General features: G+C 40.1%; 1 long non-coding RNA gene across 1 annotated transcript in view; it reads left to right on the forward strand.

The window, feature by feature from the left end:
• The window catches only part of LOC141933623 (uncharacterized), a 261,845-nt gene that overhangs the window by 81,012 nt on the left and 161,313 nt on the right, over positions 1-19,520 (forward strand). The window lies entirely within an intron of this gene.

Consider the following 19,520-nt stretch of genomic DNA (forward strand, 5'->3'; position numbering starts at 1 on the left):
TATAAAGTATAAATCTCTGCGTGAATGTCTACATATGTCTGTAAATCATTGTGAGCAGGTTTTTGGTTTTTCTCCTAGATTTGGTAACTCTGACAACAGATGACGTTGCATGTTAAACTGGGTTTTAATGATCAAAAGATTATTACAAAATACGGTCTGTCTTTTCTAATTCTTCCATCAACCCACCTGCTCCTGCAGGAATTGGTTCCCTCTACTTCAAGTTATACCAGATTGGAGGATCTAGTCCAGAAGGCTTTACTTCTCTAAACCACACTTGGCCTGCTAAAAAATTTTTGAAGCTTGCCCTGTAGTAAACTTTTTACCAGTTAGTCTGCTAATACTTTGGTAACAATATCTACCATGAAGAGGAAAACAAAACACTTTTTTGTGTATTTATAGTGAATCCCAGCCATATCCCATGGGGGAGATGCTGGCTCTCCAGTGAGTTCTGTTCTTCTGCTCCTGTGATCCAATTTCATTCACTCAGATTTTGCATTTAGATCTGTAGTGGTTGTGACTAGTCTGAGGCAGGTTTCTGCTGTGACTCCGTGTGTCTCTGTTAAATAGAGACTTTGTGAGATTAATTTTTCTCAATAAATCCACTTCTTTCAAAGATATGATTGTGATGGAAGTAAAATAAAAAGAGAATGTGTGCCAGCGCATGCATGTTTCTTTGCACAAAGCAGCGAACTTTCTTCCTCAGTCATCTTGTACAAGAGTTAGCTGATGTTGATGAACTGTAAGATTATTAGTAATACATAATTATCCTATGTAATTGATTAGAATGGTGGGAACAAACAAGCTGCTGCTATTATAGTCTTTACCCTTGCCACTGTATAAAAGCATTTCCTTAACTTTTGAAATTTATTTCACATTAGCAGTTACAACTGTAGGCCTGAATATAAGGACAATTTTGGCATTTCTTGAGTGGTTTAAGTAACTTGTTCTTTGAGGCTGTGCCAATTCAGGATATAGTTGTCAAGTTGTTGATGCCCTTGGAAGTTAACCCAAGCCTTTAAAGCCTACACAAAGGCAAGCAAAAGTTGGTCTTGATTCAATTCTTGCTCTGTCACAAGCTTCCTGGGAAACCGTGGACAAATTCTTTAGTCCCCATATCAGTGGGAGGTAAGTGCTTACATACCTACGTGCTTGCATTTCTGGTAGAGGAGATAGTGTGTCCAGAGTACTTTTTTTGCACAGCTGCGATATGCCCAGGGCTATATCGAGCTTTCTGTGCATGAGGATCACCTCTTGTTGGTAATATAGAGCTGCTAGGCAGCCAGTGCTCAGAAGTGAAGGTGCTCACTGCCAAATGTACATTTCAGCAAGATTAAATGACTTGGGCTTAATGTAGATGGTGTCTTGGTACATGCATAGGCTTTTAGTATCTCTTGACTTCCAGTCGCCCTCTTGTCTTCCTTTCTAAGAGTACTGTGAAGATAAATATGGTGAAGACTGCAATGTGTTCAGGTGGGAGCCAGATGTGTATCTAATACAGATGCACTGTTAAAGAGGTGTCTTAAGGCAAGGGCACAAAATATACAAATGGATGACCCTGAAGTTTACTTTATTCTGCAACTTGCAGGCTGTAAGAGCATAAACACAGCAAAGGCATCAAAATGTCAATATCTGTCAGATCAAGGGACCAGGTTAAGCCTAGACATTTAAGGAAGTCATAGTAGTCTTCTGTCCTAGGGAGTGACTGGAAGCTGATGTCAAGAGAGGCAAGTGGAGCAAGCCCAGCACGTGGTTGCTTCCCAGATCTGCAGATGAAGGACCTCTGAGTCAATGGTGGCTTCTGTGTTGAGTAGTCTTGGGTATACTCTCCCCTTCTGTGAATTTGTCCGGTGATGTTTTGAACCCAGGTGAATTTTTAGGCTCTACAGCTTCACGCTGTTCAGATTTCCTCAGCTGAATGCTGGCGGGAGGGAGGGAGCACTCCCTGAAGTTAGTTTTGAACCTCCTACTTGCTAACTTCATTTAACCTGGGCACTAGGATGACATGCCAGGAGAGTCAGGAGTTGAACTGTGCTCTTTCTGCTCCAGTGGGGTGGTGGGAAAGGGTGATGGGTGCTAAGCTCTAAAAGAGGCACCTTTTAAAGTAGCTAGACTAAAATCTCCCTGAAGTGAAATGAAACTGCAGGGCTTCTGTGGCTCTCCCACTGCTGGTGCCTTCCTAATGTGTAGGTTTGAGGCAGTTGCTCAGACGTGTCTTGCCTTTCTCTTTGAGCTCATTTCTCATTTTTTCACAATAATTTGGGATTTGTGTGGCCTTTATGTTCTGTACCTCCTTGAGTTCCAGAAAGCAACAGAGAAGATACTATGTCTCCTGAGCTGTGAGGCAGTTGTCCTGGCCATTTTTTTTCCTGACAATTCAAGATTGTGTGGAAGAATCCATCATAAGCTTAAAATATCCTGGGGGGACACATTCAGTGGGTTGAGCCTACCAGCGACACATTAAAATATAGGACCATTAATTAGAATTGAACTATATTTTTTTCTTTTGTACATTTAAAACATTGCTTTTGGGTTCACAGAATTTTTAGATGCATTAAAAAGCAAAAAGGAATTACCCAATACCTTTGCAGCAAAATCGTTGCACTGAGGATCTGACTGCACATATTCCGGCTAATGTGTCAATGCTATGGAAGGAAATGTAAATATTGCATAAATCTACCTGATTTAGATGGAGTTACAGAAATGCGCTATGCAATGTATGTGATGATAACCATTGTGGTAGGATTGCTGGACTGGAAAAGGCTATGGCTTTGCTGAAGGTGAGCCTCTTGGAAAAGGGAAAACTTGACACCGTGGATGTGCTAAGTACAGAGTACAGAGAACTACACTTTTAAGAGTAAAGGCTTTTAAAATACTGTAAAAACAAGCAGAACTAAAACGAGCTCTTAGCTAAAATTTTAGAGCCAGTTGAAGGAGAATAATTTAATTATACTGATTCTCCTTGTTGGCAGAGAATATTTGGGAGACAATTTATGCAGCTGGGTAGAAGTTGGGTTTAATTTTGCTCTTTTTTTGTTTTTCTTCAAGATCTTCACTGTGTTTTGGACTTAATATCTGTTCCTGATTACAGAACCAATTTAACATTGTACACTTATTTCCATCCCATCTGCCCTCATTTTCCCTTCTGCACCTATATTGAGGGCAGAAAGTGATAAAGCAGCTCTTACAAAGGATTGCCTTGATGTGCAAGGCCTTCAGCTGAATCCTTGAGATACAAGTTAAGTTGGACGTAGCATATCATTTAAGGCTTTTTCAGTTGGAGATGACTCTACTGTGTGTGTTCTGATGGCTCGTGGAGAAACAAGTAAAAGACTGCCAAACCAGCTTTCTCACTTAAAGGAAACTGTCAGGTGCCTTGTTCCTTAAGTCCTCAGAAAATGGGTAAAGGTTTTCCCCTGAATCCCTTGTGGGAGGCTGATGGACAATGAACTTGCCTGTGGTACAAAATGACCAGCTATATAATGGAGAAGAGAGGAGGAACCTCAAATGAAAAAACTTTGCAATACTAGAGTTGTAGTTGAACTGTTGCTCACTGTTTTAAGCCTTCAAAAAGGAGTGGTGGTTGGGAGAGGAACAAATCTGCTGCTTTGCTTGCCTGTGCAGGAAGGAGTGGCTGAGAAAAATGTGAGTGTTTGGAAGGGGAGAAAGTGAGTTGGCCAATTTGATTAGACTAAAGAGAATAAGGTTTATCCACAGATCATCTGGATGCATGTGAATATATGGAGGTGGATTGTTTCTTGCCAGAGACTTGTATAAAATTGAAAAAACAGAGCTGTTGTTTTTTTCTGTAGCAGGATATAACTAGATTGTAAACTCTGGCAGGACTCTTAACATCTGAATGCTTCTTGAAACTCTGACAATGTTTTTGTAAAACTGATTCTGGAACTGAAATAAATGAGAGAGTTTTCTATATTCTCCCTCATGTTAATTAAGTGAAACAGTAAGTTTTGTATTTGTCCAGAAAGAGGTCAAAGTGAACCAGAAATTGAGAATGGAGGAGCCAGTCAAGGATAAGTAACAAGCCAATTTCTCAAACTGGCAACAACATACCAAGAGTTTGGAAAAAGTACACTTCCAAGCTTCCTTTATTATTATAACCTCTTGAACAGAATAATCCAGTCCAAACAGCTATAAACGCGTTCCAATAGAGAAGTTTATGACCTAGTTTCTGACTGAAACACAGTATCACAGTGTGTGGAAAGAACTTAAAGAAGACGCTGGTGGCAGTGCCTCTAGAGCATTGCATTAGAAACTCGGTGTATTTAGGCATTCCTACCCTCTGCAAATACTTGCTAAGTGGAGTCAAGTGGAGTGAACTTGAAACATTGGGGGGTTTTGCAGGAGACAGAGACATTTAAATGTCTGGGTTGGCATGCAGAATTTTCATAGGATGTCTGAATTTTTTTAACAGAGCACTGTTTGGAAGAATAGTTGTTCTAGGATTATTTCAACAGGAATTCAGCAATTACAAGATGCCTTTCTAGATCCTGTGTTCATTTAGAGCAGTGAAGGGAGGAAAAAAGTGCATTTAGTCTGTTCACAATTGTAAGTCTGTTCAGGAGAGGGGCAGAGAGAACTTTGATTAGGCTTCATTTGACTCGTGGTCCTCCTGTGAGGAGCAGGGCAAGGTGTTGAGGGGAATGTGCTAGGAGGAGATGAGAACAAAAATGTTGAGCTTGTGATTTGAACACTAAATTCTCTAAAATTGGAGAAATATTTCTCTTTGCTTCTGTATACCCTTGAGGGAGGTATCAGAACAGGCCACGTTTCAATTAGGTGACCTGGTGAGAGGCTGGCCAACATGGCACTTCTGTGATGGGGAGGAAGCAATACAGAAGTAAACTAGATGAGCTGTTTCAAGTTGGGGGATTTTGGTTTTGCTCCCTTTTGTTGCTTTTCCTGTGACTCACTGATGCCACTGAAAGCAAAGGAGCTGTGCTGATCTCCATCAGTTGCAGTTGTGACCAACACCACCTATCCCTTTCTTCTGCCTTTTCAAGGAGGGTGGGAGTGATCTTGAAAGCACAGACCATTCGTATCTCAGCCAAGAGGAGTTTCTGAATGCTGTTGAAATACATTAAATAATACTTGGTTAGCATAACAAGCTATAGTTAAAATTCTTGCAGTGTTTCAATTATAATTCCATTATTATTACAGTTGCTTATAACTTCCTGAAATGCTCATGTCTCAAGTTGAAATTTTCCAGACTTGATCTTGGCCTGACAGTGACCTTTCTTCCCTTTTCTTCTTTGTTCCTCTTTTCTCTGTGGTATTAAGTGAATATGGATTGGGCATTTCCTTTATAATGAGAAGAAAATAGTAGAAAAATACACTTCAGCTATTAGTTTAAAACTCTGAGACTGAATAGCTCAAGTGGTGCAGCTGTTAGAGAAATGATAGTGAAAACCATCAGAAATGCTTCTTGAATCTTACCAGAATCTGTGAGGGGGCATACAGAGGGCTATCAAATTTAGGTCTTAAATTTTAATTTTCTTTCCATCATGCACATGCATTGCACTTCTTCATAATTATCACATGCATTTATTTTGGCCTGATCAGTGATCAGCTGGATGAAGCAGTCCTTGGTGAAAGAGCTGTTTTTCAACTGTTTGCCCTGATCCTGGCAAGACAGGGTCGTAATTCAGGAACAGAGCAGCACAGCTGGCAAGTGCTGTGTGGGGACGTGAAAGCAGAGCCCTCTGGGGCACTCCTCCTGTCCCACAGTTCAGGTTGAAAATATTGGAAGTTTTCAGAAACTCTTCTCCCAAGAAAACTGTTAAACAAAACACAGATTTTAAATAAACTTTTTGATCAGCTCTATTCAAGCTGTGGGCTACAGTAGTTTAAACCAGAACCCAGTTGTCTAAGGGGATGGGATTTATACCTAGGATGGAAAGGGTAGAAACAAATTGTCAAGTGCTTTCCTCTAAATTAGTGCTGTTATGTCTGTTAACTTAAGGAAAGACTACTGGTGACGATGGTGATGTTGCTAAACAGCAAATTGTGGGGTTTTACTTCTTGACTCATGTTTTTCAAGAAAGTCATGTGCTTGCCTGTTGGCTTGTACACAGGCATGCTCTGCCTTAAAGACTGTGTTTTTTTGCCAAGGACAATCAGTGTGAGTGTTTCTGTAAAACATTATAAGAAACTTTTCATTTTTAGAATTGGTTTCTCTTGGTCTCTTCTGTTCCAGGGAAAATATCAATTCATGTCCATTCGTGAATCATCTTTGTTTCTATTGTTAAATGGATGGGTCTTCCCAGTGACAAAGTGTCTGACTCTGAAAGCTACAGGGCAGCAGCAGACAGAGGGTGACAACAGAACTGCCAGCAGATCTGGCAGAGGTTGCCATTGTCTTCTCTTGCCCTTTAATATATATTTTAAGTGAATTCCCTAACTCTGAACCTCCTGTGTAACATCACAACTCTCTGATCTTGTAGAGGACTGTAGAAACTTTCTTCATTGCCTGTCATAAACTTAATTTGGTCGCCTGCAAGATCGTCCCTTGCAGGAGCTCCTGAGTGCTATTCAGACACTGCTTCAGTACAACTGCCAGCTGCTGGGTAAAAGTAAGGTGCCTGTGGCATAAGCCAAACTTTTCCTGTTGTTGGAGAATACTTCTTGTTGACAAATAGTACTATATATATGGTTTTCTTCAGATTTAAGTATCTTGGGATTTAAGATTTGGTCAATAAGTACAGAATTCCCATAACAACCACTTTCACTTCTAAAAATTAATCAGAACGTATCTGCTGCACCACAGAGTGAAACAACTATCTTAAAGCTGCATTAATCTGCCATGAAAAGCAGAATCTAATACCAGAACTTTAAAGAAAATTGTTATATGTTGACAGTTTATGTCTTCAGAACAGGAGAGACTGTTTTCTTTAAATCAGCCACCAGATTTCGGTCCAACTTGCTGTTGTCCTGACAGGAATCTTACTGTGTGGCATCCTTCTGACATGTCCCTGAGTGAGTCACAAACTTCATAACCATGTCAAGGGCATCTGTCGATGAAAAATGTTGGGGCTTGTTTTCCAGGGAAAACCATGGGTTCTGAATTTTCAGGCCTCTTGATACATGGCAAACTACTAAAATGGAATTGCTTGAAACAGATAAAGTAAACTTCAGATTCAGAAACTACAGAGCAATGCATGCTTTGGTATTGGCAGCAGGTAGTGAGTACCATTGCAAATGTTGTGGGAACATGACAGTCAATGTGCAAGAAGTTTTAGGTGAAATGAAGTAATTGAAACTTCCTTGAAAATGGCAAGCTTCTGTTTCTGTGATGCTTTCCTTGTTATTTCAGCCTGTCATTGAAGCTACTGGTTCAGGTTTGTTCTCTTCCATGCTGTCTTTGGGCTTATACTTTCAGTTAAAGTTTTAAATGTCAAATTTTTGAAAAATAAGCATCTGTTTCTATCAGAGCTATTTAAATGAAGACTCAGTTATTGGAGTATCCAGAAATTTGTTGTTTTGAGACTTTTGACCCAATCTGCCTAAACTCTACACTTGAATGGGTGTATTTTTGCAAGGTTACAACTAGGTGTTGGTTCTTTTGTCAACTGTAGGATATTTAGGGTGGATTTCTAATAGGATCATGGAACTAATTTTACCATGTTGATTTTATGTTCAGTGGTTTCTGCACTGGTCTTTCCTTTGTAATGTTCGCTTTAACCATAGGCATAAATATTCTGCCATCCAGAATGGGCTTTGGTGTTAGAAACTTTAGTAATAGGTCTTTCTGTCCTGGGTTATTTAAAAATTGACTGGTCATCCTTTAACCTGTTATATCAAGTTTAATGGGGAGGGATAGTCTTAACTCACTTTTTTCAGTTATTAAATAGTTTATGTTGATGAGTACTTTGGAAAAAATGTTTAACTCCTGAAATGCCAATCTGTTAATCACCCTTGCTTTATCACTTCCCCAGCCCCCAAGTGTCTCCTCCTTATGCACATGCCCTGTAAGTTAATAAAAGACACACCAGACACATAACCCAGTATAGGCAGAAAAAGCTCGATGAGAGAGTTGAAGCAACTCCCACGCAGTAAATTCACAGCTTGCTGAATACTGCTGCTGTTCTGCTGAAGGAGGGATCAGAAAAGCACTTTTTTTTGGTGCCTGGATAATTGTGTGAATGTGCCCTGGGTGCCTGACCTCCCTCCCCCACCTTCCCAGGGCCCTCGAAAGTAACCAGAATCCTCCTGGCTCTTGTTTCCTCTGCCAGAAAAACACATCAGCTCTTAGCTTGGAAAACATCCTGCTTTGCAGATGTGCTCTGTCCCAGGGAGTACGGCCCTCTCCCAGGCGATGAACGCTCCTTGGGTCAGCTGCATGATGGCGTCTCGGCCCTCTCAGAAATGATTAATTCTGGTTATGTTGCTGCTCTGTATACAGTCAGGGCGGTCTCTTTTCTTATTTCAGGGATCAGTGTAGGAGGGCTGTGTTGTAGATTGCATGCCATTGTTTTTGGACATTGGGTACATATGGTGACTCATCGGTTTAGTTTATGTATCAACTGAAAACTCAACTTGAAAGTTTAAACTTATTTTAGGATGCTTACAACTCAAAGTTTTTAAATAATTTTTTTGGGGTCACAATTAGCACATAGACTTTCTTGCAGGGAGAGGTTAAGCTGAGGTGGAAATACTTGTATTTTGCAAGGAATGGAAGAGGATGGTGGCTTATTGCCGCAGGGTAGATGACTGGGGCTCTGTTGGAGGAGAGGGAGGGGGGATGTACCCTTATGTATCACTGCCCTGAGTGGGCTGATTGGAAAAGCTAAGCATCCGCTGTGTGCCCCAGTGCTGATTAGCGTTGTATTTAGCTGTTAGGGGTAGTGAATTAGAAAACATTCAGTGCCTCTCTAAAAAGTAACAGTCTGTCTGTGACCATAAACTGGGAAAGGCAGCACAGGGCTGCACAGCCAGGAAATCTTCAGGCGCAGAGGCACCAATGAGGTGGCAGACCCGGGGAAACTGGCCCTCTTGAAACCAAGAAATGGGAATTTTGCCATGATCAAACCAGTACTGAGCAGGAATATTGTCTTGTCAGCAGGTTCATGTTGCCATTGTATGATGGAGATGGTGCCTGCTTGGCTCCCGCCAGCGCCCAGCCTAGCCAGCCTTGCTGTACTTTCCCAGGACAGAAGCATTGGCGTGAGAGATTTCCACGTGCAATTCAATAGCTCTGGTCGGACCACCCTTGGGTAGGCAGATTGCAGTCAGTCAAAGCTATGTTGGTGGCAATGCTGTGTCTCTGCCATCTGTAGGTTCAGATATGCCGGAGATTAGGCCTGTTTCAAGCTGTCTCTTTCATGGCCATACCCTTCGTCTGATCCCAATCATTAAGGGATTAGGTTTCTTGAAATATCAGCATTTGTCGGCCCCCCTGGCTGGAGCAAACCACTTAGCCCACAGATGTGGAAAGGCTTGAATAGGTTTTCAGTGTTAAACAAAAGCTGAGTTCTTAAGATGTATAATTTATACAGAAGAATAGTCTTTCACCTATGGAGTATTGGTAAATGCTGGTTTTTGTACTGTGGTCAAGGGTGCGCACTGATAAGCTGGTGGAAAAAGGAATGCAGTGATGGTAGGTGTTTCTTCTAGGGAATGAATACAATAAAAATAGGAATATGCATCAGAGATGGAGAGTGCTGACTTCTCAGAGCTTCCCAAATGCACATTGCTTTAAAACTTTCTTCTTTCTCTGGGGACTGTGTTGCAAGTTTTGAGCCTTCTATTTTTCAAAATAGAGCCGTTGTCATAAGGAAAAGTTGAGTACTTCCTACCCCAAGATCTATTAAAAATCCCCAAATGGCAGGCAAAGTGGAGAGTTTTTGATTCACATGCTGCACTTTGAGGAAGAGTCTGAAAAATAAGAAAAAATGAGGTTTTTGATGCTTTGGCAATTGAGAATTTGGCCAAAGCTTTGGAAAAGGAGTACAAAACATAGCACGTGTGTTTTCATTTGTTCGGAGGGGACCGCTGCCCAGCTTGGTCTCTTTGTATTGGCAAACACTAAATTTCAGTACAGATAAACCCTATAATGTTTTACCACCATAAAGAAAAAAGGCCAAGGTGCGTGGGTCCTGTATCTGAAACCAGTTCCTGAACTTGTGGGTGCGGGTCCTTCCTGCAGTGCTGGTCTCCTGGCATGGGGCTGGGAACTCCCTTGATTTTATGCTCTGAGCCGGGATCTAGACCTCGATGTGTCTGAATCTCTGCAGCAAAGCTGCAAGCATTTGTGGTAAATCTTAGTGTGGGCAGAACATGTGTGTGACTTGTTTATTAGGGAAGTGTCTCATAATTTCAGACTTGCTTTGAATAGCTTTCAAACTCTGGTTAACCCTTTGCTTGCTTTGTTTTGTCAGTTCTTATTGAAAAATCCCCCCCAAATGGCATAAAATGTTCTTGTCTTTTTTTTTTTTTTTGTGTGTGTGTAGAGACTGTTCATAAGAAACACCATAACATGCACTCTTGAGTACAAAGGTGCATTCTTCTCTTTATTCATAGAATGGTTTGGGTTGGAAGAGACCTTTAAAGATCATCTAGTCCAACCTCCCTGCCATGGACAGGGACATCTTTCGCTAGATCAGGTTGTTCAAAGCCTTGTCCAACCTGAACTTGAATACTTTCATAGGACAAAAACAAGTCTGGATTAGGTCCTTTTGATATTATCTGTATTAAGGTAATAATAAAGTAGTTTACATTATCACATACAGTTCTTTTGAGTTTTATTGAAATGAAGATAATATTTACCATGTAAATGATGGTGGAACGGACATGAGCATTTTATATATATATATATATATATAGATTGTCTTATTTTCACTAGTTAACATGCAAAGACATATTTTTCCTCTTAGAAAAGAGTTTTTGTCCAAGTTCTACTTTTTCACATCCACAGAGGTGTAACAAACAGTTCTGCTGATTTCTCTGCAATGAGTTCAAATTGTTGCTTGTATAACTGAGGAGACTCTGACCCATAGCTATGCAAAAAGTTTACGTTTTATTCTTCTTTAAAATATCAAATTTTCAATACTCAAAAATTACTATTTTAAATACACTTCATTTTTTTTATCTGCAAATCCTCCCACATAATTTAAGTTTTAAGACAGCTGTGATTGCCTCCTGCTTGCAGCTGTTCCCTTTTTCTTGAAATTTAGACTGACTGAAGCAGTTGGTCTAGACATTGTTGATTTAATTCAAGGGGAACATGCTCACTGATCTTTTGGTGTTAACCATAGACAATGTGTATGTACTCGCATACCTACAGTATGTGATACATATGTTTAGAAGGGACTTCATAGTGTGGTTTGGTCTACAAAGCCAAGGAGGAGAACAAGGCTTTTTGCAGGAAGATCTCACTAAATGCAGTTATCTAAAAGTCCAGTTCCACTACCAGTTTGCATCTGGCTGCCTGGGGAGGTAACTCAGCAGTTAAGCCAAGCAAAGCAAAGACGATTGTAGAAGTTTACAGGGTTTTTGCACTTGAAAGTCCCCCTGTTTAACTTTACAAGTGGGCTGGAAACTTAAAACTTGCACTAGAAGGGGTGATCTCCAGACCTTCTTGTCTGACATGGATTTTTGAACTTAAAGATAACTGCTATCAAGTCTCTGAAATCCAACCTATATATTAGGAGGCTGGGCTTCTCTGGGAATGCTGGTACAGGGCTATGCTGTACAAACTTTGTTCTTGGCAGAATTGCTTTTTGTGCGTTTGCACAGGAGGGATGGGGATGCAAGGAATCTAACCCCAAACAAATCAGTCTTTTCGAGGAGAAGATGTTTATTGAACTTGGCTTTAACATAGGTGCCATAGCAGAAGTGCAGTGGTATTTAAGCATAACATTGGCTTGAACATGATGCTGTGTAGCTTCTTTTGCATCTATAAGGTTGCTCTGGATGTGCTGTGTGTTGGTGCAGCCAAGGTCAGATGTGGGTCACGAGGGGTGTGTGTGTATAGACTATCTTATAACAGTATATAACAGAAGCATCTGCGAGCTATAGAGCTTTGCCATTATCACATAATGATGTGAAACACCACTAGGCTTAAAAAAAGCACACACTTTCTCATAGTGTTGGCTGTTCAAGTGTGTAATGTGTATTCACAGGAAAGCATATACAGTAATTAAAACACAGAGCAGAAGAATTAGTCAAATTTGGCACAAATGCCTGAGAAAGTGTCTGCTTTAGTTGTAGATATAAATGAAGTACTAGCCAAAATTACTTTCAAAGGCTTTAATTACATCTGTTTTAATTTAGGATGTAAAATGCAGGATATTATTTTTTAATATAAATTTAATTTGTGGTTAATCTGCAGATTGCAATATCCTTCCAGTAGGAATAATGTACTTGGAGTGGAATAATTGAAAACTTCCCTTTGGAGCTGTTTGTTAGTCTGTCTTGGGGTATGCTGTCCAGAACCATGTGTTGTTCTCCGTATACATGCAACTGGTAGTGGTGGATCATTTAACAAAAAACACCACCACTCTTTTGATTTTAGTGGAAGTGCATTTTTATGCAATAAGCTGTTCAAACTGCAGATATGTAAACCAGTCATCAAAACTTAATAGTCTTTTTTTTTTCTGAAGTACGCACAGTAGGACTGGAGAGTAGGACTTCAACTATTCTAGAGCTGACTGCTTGTAAATGGGAAAAATAACATGCTTGAGCTAGTCAATGTTTTTCTCTAACCTCTTCCAAATAAGAAAGGGACCTTGTGTGTGCATGCATGTGTTAGTTCACATACTCTGTACTGTTTGATGGCTGCAGGAGTCATGTGCCAGTAAAGAGTGAATTCAAAACACTGCCAATGAGAGAGTGCAAGGTCCAGGCGAGGGCTGCTCATAGAAAGGATTTTAAGAGTGCTGTTTGAAAAATTAGAGCTGCTGTATTAATCAGTGGGCTCAAATGATCTAGATCTGAAGGGTTTGGGAAGATTATATGAATGAATTTCAAACGCTACTGGCCACTGTGTTGGATGAGTTGTGAAATAAATAGTGAGTTGGGCAGAGAAACCAGAAGAAAAGGTCATCTGTTGTCCTCCCACTCAAACAGGCTGAGGAAGGGCAACCAGGAACTGCTGGTCGGTGAGCCCCGGTTTTAGTCCCCATGTAAACACATATACCAATGAATAAAGTAATAGATCTAAAAATAGAAACTGTGTGTATCTGAATAACAGAAACATGAGTAAGAAACTATGTATCTGGGTAACAGAATCACGGGTCTTAAACAGTTTAGTTAAGTAAATGTGGAAATCGGGCCAGAAAAACTGGGAAGCCTTTTTTTGTCAAAATTAATAGTATCGGTAGTAGTAGTAGACTGCAGTTTATATAATATGACTTGATTTTGGGGGGAGAAACATAGTATTTTATTGTGAAATCTTACTTAAAATACCATTTTAATTGAGTAGCCTGTGAAAGTTGGCACACTTACTGAAATTGAAAACTGGCAAAAATAAAAATTAAAAATCCTCTCAAACCCAGAAACAGATGGCAGTAACAATACACAAGGCTAGGAAGCGTTATCGAGTAGTCATTGTAATGCTTTTCCCATCTTATTTTAATATATCTTAATGCAGGGATGTGGCATGTGGGTGCCTAATGACAAATTCTGCGAGCTCTCTTCCACTTCATGGTATTTTCACTGGCACTCAGGGATAATCTGCTCTTCACAAACAGTTTATTCTCTTGCTGTGAACAGGATCTGAGGCTATATGTTTTTAGTAGGGTGTTTATTTTTGTCAGAGGAGGGCCTGTGAAGTCACCATTGGTTTCAGGATCGTGTGTCTGAAAAGAGTTCGGTCCGTTTTCTATGTGTGCTTGTTAGGAGCATCACTTCTGAATGCCTCCAGCAAAACTTTGATCAATCAGTGATGTGGTACTGGAGATCTTTATTATAAGAACTCTTCTCCACAAATAAGAGGCTTGGGAAGGCTGAGTTTCTCATGTAATTAGTTCATATGATTGCCGAGCTAGGTGTTTAAGTACATCAGAAAACTCCAATCAGGAGACTTCTGATAAAATCCTGAGCATGTGTCAGTACTGTCCCTTGATGCATATTTTTGTCCCATGATATATCGGTTAGAGTAGGAACAAAGTGATAAGGATGAATTTGTTTGACTTCCACCTTCTCAGTATTTTAGTAGCTGTGGGTAGCATCACTGTGATAGCAGGCAATCATTGCTCTGCCCAGCCTTCAAAAACATTGCTAAAAATGTAGTTGTGTTACCAGTAGATACTGTCTGCCACAGTTGCCAAAAGCTGGCTTTTTTTTTTTTCCCTGTTGTCTTTGCTTCATGGACCATGAAGGAGAAGTTTACTGTCGCTTAAATTCAAAGAGGAGACTCTGCTGTGATGAAGGGAAGAAAGGAGAAAATTCGGTGGGCTTGCTGGAGATCCTGTCCCTCACTGTCTGAAGACACTTGATCAAAATGGGGATGACTGATTTATTCTCCAGACTTTGTTTAATTGTGAGACCAAGGAAATACTGGATACATACTTCAATTTTTCTGTTGGGAACTTTGGGTTCACTTTAAATCTTCATCAACTAATAAGAAACGTGGAAGCCTGTACTGCTTGGGAAGACACTGTTTGGAAAAGATAGACAGTGATGATAGAAAAACAAGTTAGAATAACTGTCTTGGGCTGTCAAACACATCTTTGACTTAAAACTAGTTGCTAAGTCTAATGGCAATGAAAGATGGAGCAAAAGCAGCCTGCCTTTCCTTATTCTAATGCCTAAATCCTTAATAGACTGCCCCTGGAAACTCAAAACCTTGTAATACGTCCTCAGGCAGTACCCTCAACAAGACACAGCTTGGAGAAGAGAATATACCTAGACCATTTTAAAGCCAGTTTCCTCCAAAAGCTGACAAACAAAACCTGTGTTGTATTTGAAAGTAACTAGAAAAAAATGTTGCCTGGAGAAGACTTAAAGGAATCAACAAAGACCTTTAAAAAAAATCTCAAACACCCTTCCCAGAGAAACACTGTCCCTCAAAGCAGTGTCCCCCAAAAAGGGAAGAGACCGGGAGATTTGAAGTAATAGGGGATCCAGAAAAAATAATCTTCTGGCTAGGAGTTTTGACCTCTGCCAGTAAACTTGTAAGGACTTTGTGCTGCCTGCAGATGCCTCAAGGCTTGGCCGCCTGGTGTGCAGGGAATACCCCTGCTGAAATGGGAAGGGAGGGACTCTGACCTGTGCGATGCACTGAGTTTATGGCACAGGGATCCCACTGTGTATGACGGGCTCTTCACGGCAGACCAGGGGTAGATTTTGGTTGTGGCTGTGGTGCATTCTCCTGTGGGCACCTGGATGGTGTGCACTGGTGCACATGGCCTCAGAGTTTGCTTTTCCCTCCATCTCCACCTCTCACCCCATATGTCCTATTCTAGAACAACACAGGAAGTATCTGAGTATATTCTGTTGGTGTCGCTTTTATCTATGAAGAAATCTACTGCATAATTTTCAGGCAAAGTGGGCATTACTCCAGTTCTTGACCCCTCCCTGTTCCCCTATATGCTCTGCTTCCATTGGTTTTGCAACATGGGGAAGGATGTCCCAAGACTTGACGACTACTGAACAAGCAGCGTGCAGCTAAATGCATTTAAATAGGTAAAAAACTTATTAAAAATGTCATGCTGCTCAGACACTATTTTATTAATAACTGCAGTGGTCTGTATATGTGCAAATTAAAGATCAGGGTCCCTTTTGTTATATACTGTGTACAAAGCAAAACCACAGAGCATGGCCAAAGGAGCCTAAACTTTCCGTTGCCAAATATAGTACGTCACTGGGTGATCTACTAAACGTTTTTCTGTAATAGCATGCACTATAAATTTCCTGCATCCTTCTCATTTAAGAAGCCTTAGAACTTAAAAAAAGCTCTCACAGAATAAAACAAAATGTCATAAGCAATCCCTTTTCTTTTCCTTCCTCCCTACATTGCCTTGAAAGGGTGATCTGCTATTGCTGTGAAAGTATGATGTAAAAATATGGGATAATCTGTTGCAATATTGAAATGTTTAATATTAAATGCAACTCAAAGGCTCTCAAACTCAGAGGTTTCATTGCAGTGTTTTTTGTCTTTACCTTGCTTTACCTATTGTTGTATTATCACTTGCTGTACACGTAGCTCCCAAACATAAGGTTTTCTAAGTAAAAGCAAGTAACTTCACAATGATTATCAGCTGTGTCTTACGTGTATACTTATGTTGACTGTTCTTTATTTAACAATCACAATCTCTTATCATAGTAATAGCATTGTGGAAGAATATGTTAAAATAGTTCCCAAGCACCCAAGAACTGCTGAGGCAATCTTGCCTGAATTTTTCATTTCTCAATTACCAGGATTTTCTGTTAGTGACAAAGAAGTTGCTGCTGCTACCTAAACTGAGAATAGCTTGTTGATGTTAATGATCTTTTAAAGTATAAACAGAAAGAAATCTGAAATGGAAATCTTCTGACTGCATAATAGAAGAAATAACGAACATCTAGTTACAATAACTGTTGAGGCTCCTATTTTAGGCCTCTGGTGACGGTGGTGGTGTGTTGTTATTTTGCCTTAGTGCATTATTTTAGAGATGCTTGTCTGCACCTCTGCAGAGGTGAAAGGCTGCTTTATGTAAGCCAACACAACTATTTCATTGTCCATTGCTCTTGCTTGAATTCAGTCTTTGAACGTTCTCATTTCTTTTGCATTTAATACCACCAAATGCAAAGGTGACGGGGTGATCTCCAGGTACTTCTGTTGCTAGAGGTCAAAAATTGAGGGTTGCAAGATGTGGAGGAGCTCTGAACTTCTGGATCTGAACGTCCCCAAAAGTTCAGGGAGATGTTGATGGTGTGGGGCAGTGTTCAGTGGTGGTTATCTCTAACTGTTGCTTTCCTGCATTTATCTTGTTGGATAAATGGTTAGTTAAGATCATGGTTGGCATAATTCCTGTTGCCTCCGTGTTGCCTGCTGCATGCTGTTATTGTTACAGTAAGCTTTGTTTGCTGTCTGCCTCATGTCAGCTCAGGATCACAGCAGAGTTAAACTCAGGTGGCTGAAATGGTTGACTCCTGATGCTGTTAGGCCTTCCTCTTCCTTGGGAAGGCTTCCTTTTCAGCTGGGAAACACCCCTGTGAAACCTCTCCTTTATTACAGTAGCTCACAGCTCAGCACAGCAAACCCAAACCAGTGGTTTTATGTTCAGAGCAGACTAACCCAGCCTGCCTCTGGGTGGGCAGCTGCCTGAAGCGAGGATGAGCTATGTCAAGGGAATAGCCGTGGCAGTCTTCTGCATTGGTACTGCCCGGGTTCAGCTGCAACTGCCTTCAGCATCTCCTCACGGGAACACAATGTTTTGAAACTTTGTAGTTGTCCTGAAAAAGAAAACACAAACAAATCACAGCTGCACTGCATGTTTGGAAATGCCAATACTTTGCAAGTAGAGTTCATTTTTTTTTGCATGCCATTTTTAATGCTTTCTTCAAAGAATCCTAAAAAATATTGATTTTAGGGATGAGCAAGCAAGTTTGGCTGAAGTAAGAAGCAAACCATGCTCTTTCACATTCTTTGAACTGACAGAAATTTATGCTTTTGGGATTTGCTGTCTTTGAATGGTTAAGAAGAGACAGGAATTTAATTCTTTCTCATTCTTTCTGAAATACTTCAGCGTTTTCCTTTTTTTTTATTCTTAATAGAAAGTCTTGAGCTTGATCACTTGCTCCAGTTTTCTAGTGTAGACAGAACTTCAGATTGCTTTCCTGGTTTTAACTAGTTTAGAAAGTTTTGTAAGCCTTAGAATTTCTTATTTGGTTTTAGAATAGGTTATTTTTGGTCAGTTAACATAGTTCAGAAATGGATCATAAACACAAAGCATCCTATTGGAACCAGAATTTAATACTCACTCTGTTTAATCCAGTGCTTTTTATTTGCATAGACAAAATGTTAGAAAATAAACAACGGGTTAAACTTACATAAGAAGCTTAAAATATTTTCTTTTTAGTTTCTTACAGAAGGGAGAATGTATGTTATAATTTGGTAGGTTGAATCACTAATCTAAAGTGATTTAAAGTGCTGTTAAGTCAAAGTTATTGTTTAAGGAATGGAAAGAAGGGAAAAAATGTTGTAAGGAAAAGAAATCCTCATGAAGTCTGTTTTTGTTTTTTGTTTTTTGGTTTTTTTTTTCCCCCGTGTATTTTGGGATTGACTTTCTCTCTGTATATGAAACCTGTTTAATTGGTGGCATGAAGCATAATTTTTACAAAATTGTCTCTGCCTCTAAAGTTATATTCTGGCTTTGTTCCATTTATGTTTTCTCATCTGTTGAGTCTGCTGAGCACAGACAAATACAGGCGAGACATGCAGCCTTTACTTGCAGTAACTCTGTCAGTGCAGGTCGCTTGCTTATTCTGTATTTATCTGTTCATTTCTCTTAGAGCTCATTAATCTGTCAGCATGACACAATCCTTCCAATGAGATTGTGCCAAATGTTACAGTAGCACACCAGCAGAAACCTGTGTGCCATTTATTTTTCCAGAGATTAAAGATAATAATTTTTCTGTCATCTAATATTTATGCCCAGTGTAGTCAAAATTCACCAATGTTGTTTTTTTTTTTTTTCCCTATCTTTTTAAGAGGAAATAGCATAGCCATTCAGCAGTATTAAAACTTAATTCAGGCTTTACATACTTACTGCCTGACCCTACCCTGCAACACTTTGCGCCGAAGCAGAAGGCTAATGGTGGAGAGAGCAGGGGATAAGCCCCACCAGGAGGGAGGGTTTAGCACGCTGGACGCCGGTGGTATTTAAGACTGAGCTTCAGAGCTGCTCAGGAATTACTGCTGCTTGTGACTGTTTGGCCTGGTGGACTGTCAGAGCTATTATCTTCGGACTAACATATCCTTAAAGAGAATGCATTGGCTGGGGAGGAGGGAAGGGAAGGGACTTTTTTCTTTTTCTTAAAATAATGCCTCATTAACTTACGGAAAAAGAAAAGGCTTCTGCTTGAAGTATGGGGCTTCCATAGTTCTGGGTAATGTATAAAAATAGCTGGGAATGTGGAGCGTCCAGGAGAACCTCAGGATCCAGTTTTGACCTCTTGATGCTTTCAAAGCCTCATAGTTCTGCAGATGGAGCTTGCTTTGTGCTGGCCTTCACAGCCAAGTCCCCAGATTGATTTGAATTCCTTCAGGTCACTTACACTTTTCTTTTTCTTAATTCCAATGTATGTGTTGTTCTTTGTTTCGTATGCTGTTTATTAAAAACAAAACAAAAAAACCCCTCTTACTACACTGCTTGCAATACTATGCTTACCTGTAAGCATCTGGAGCTTCAGTTTCATATGCTGTATTATTTGTGAGCATATGTTCAGAAAATGACTCATGCAGAGTATTTTGATTATTTGTGAATCTCTCCATCTTGCTTTGAAAGCACCCTAGCATCATTTAAATAGCCTTTTTGGATGGTGGTGGCATTTATTAACACAATACAAGCAATGTTTTCTTG

Source organism: Strix aluco, chromosome 1 (assembly GCF_031877795.1).
Source record: "Strix aluco isolate bStrAlu1 chromosome 1, bStrAlu1.hap1, whole genome shotgun sequence".
In the NCBI taxonomy this organism is placed as follows: Eukaryota; Metazoa; Chordata; class Aves; order Strigiformes; family Strigidae; genus Strix; species Strix aluco.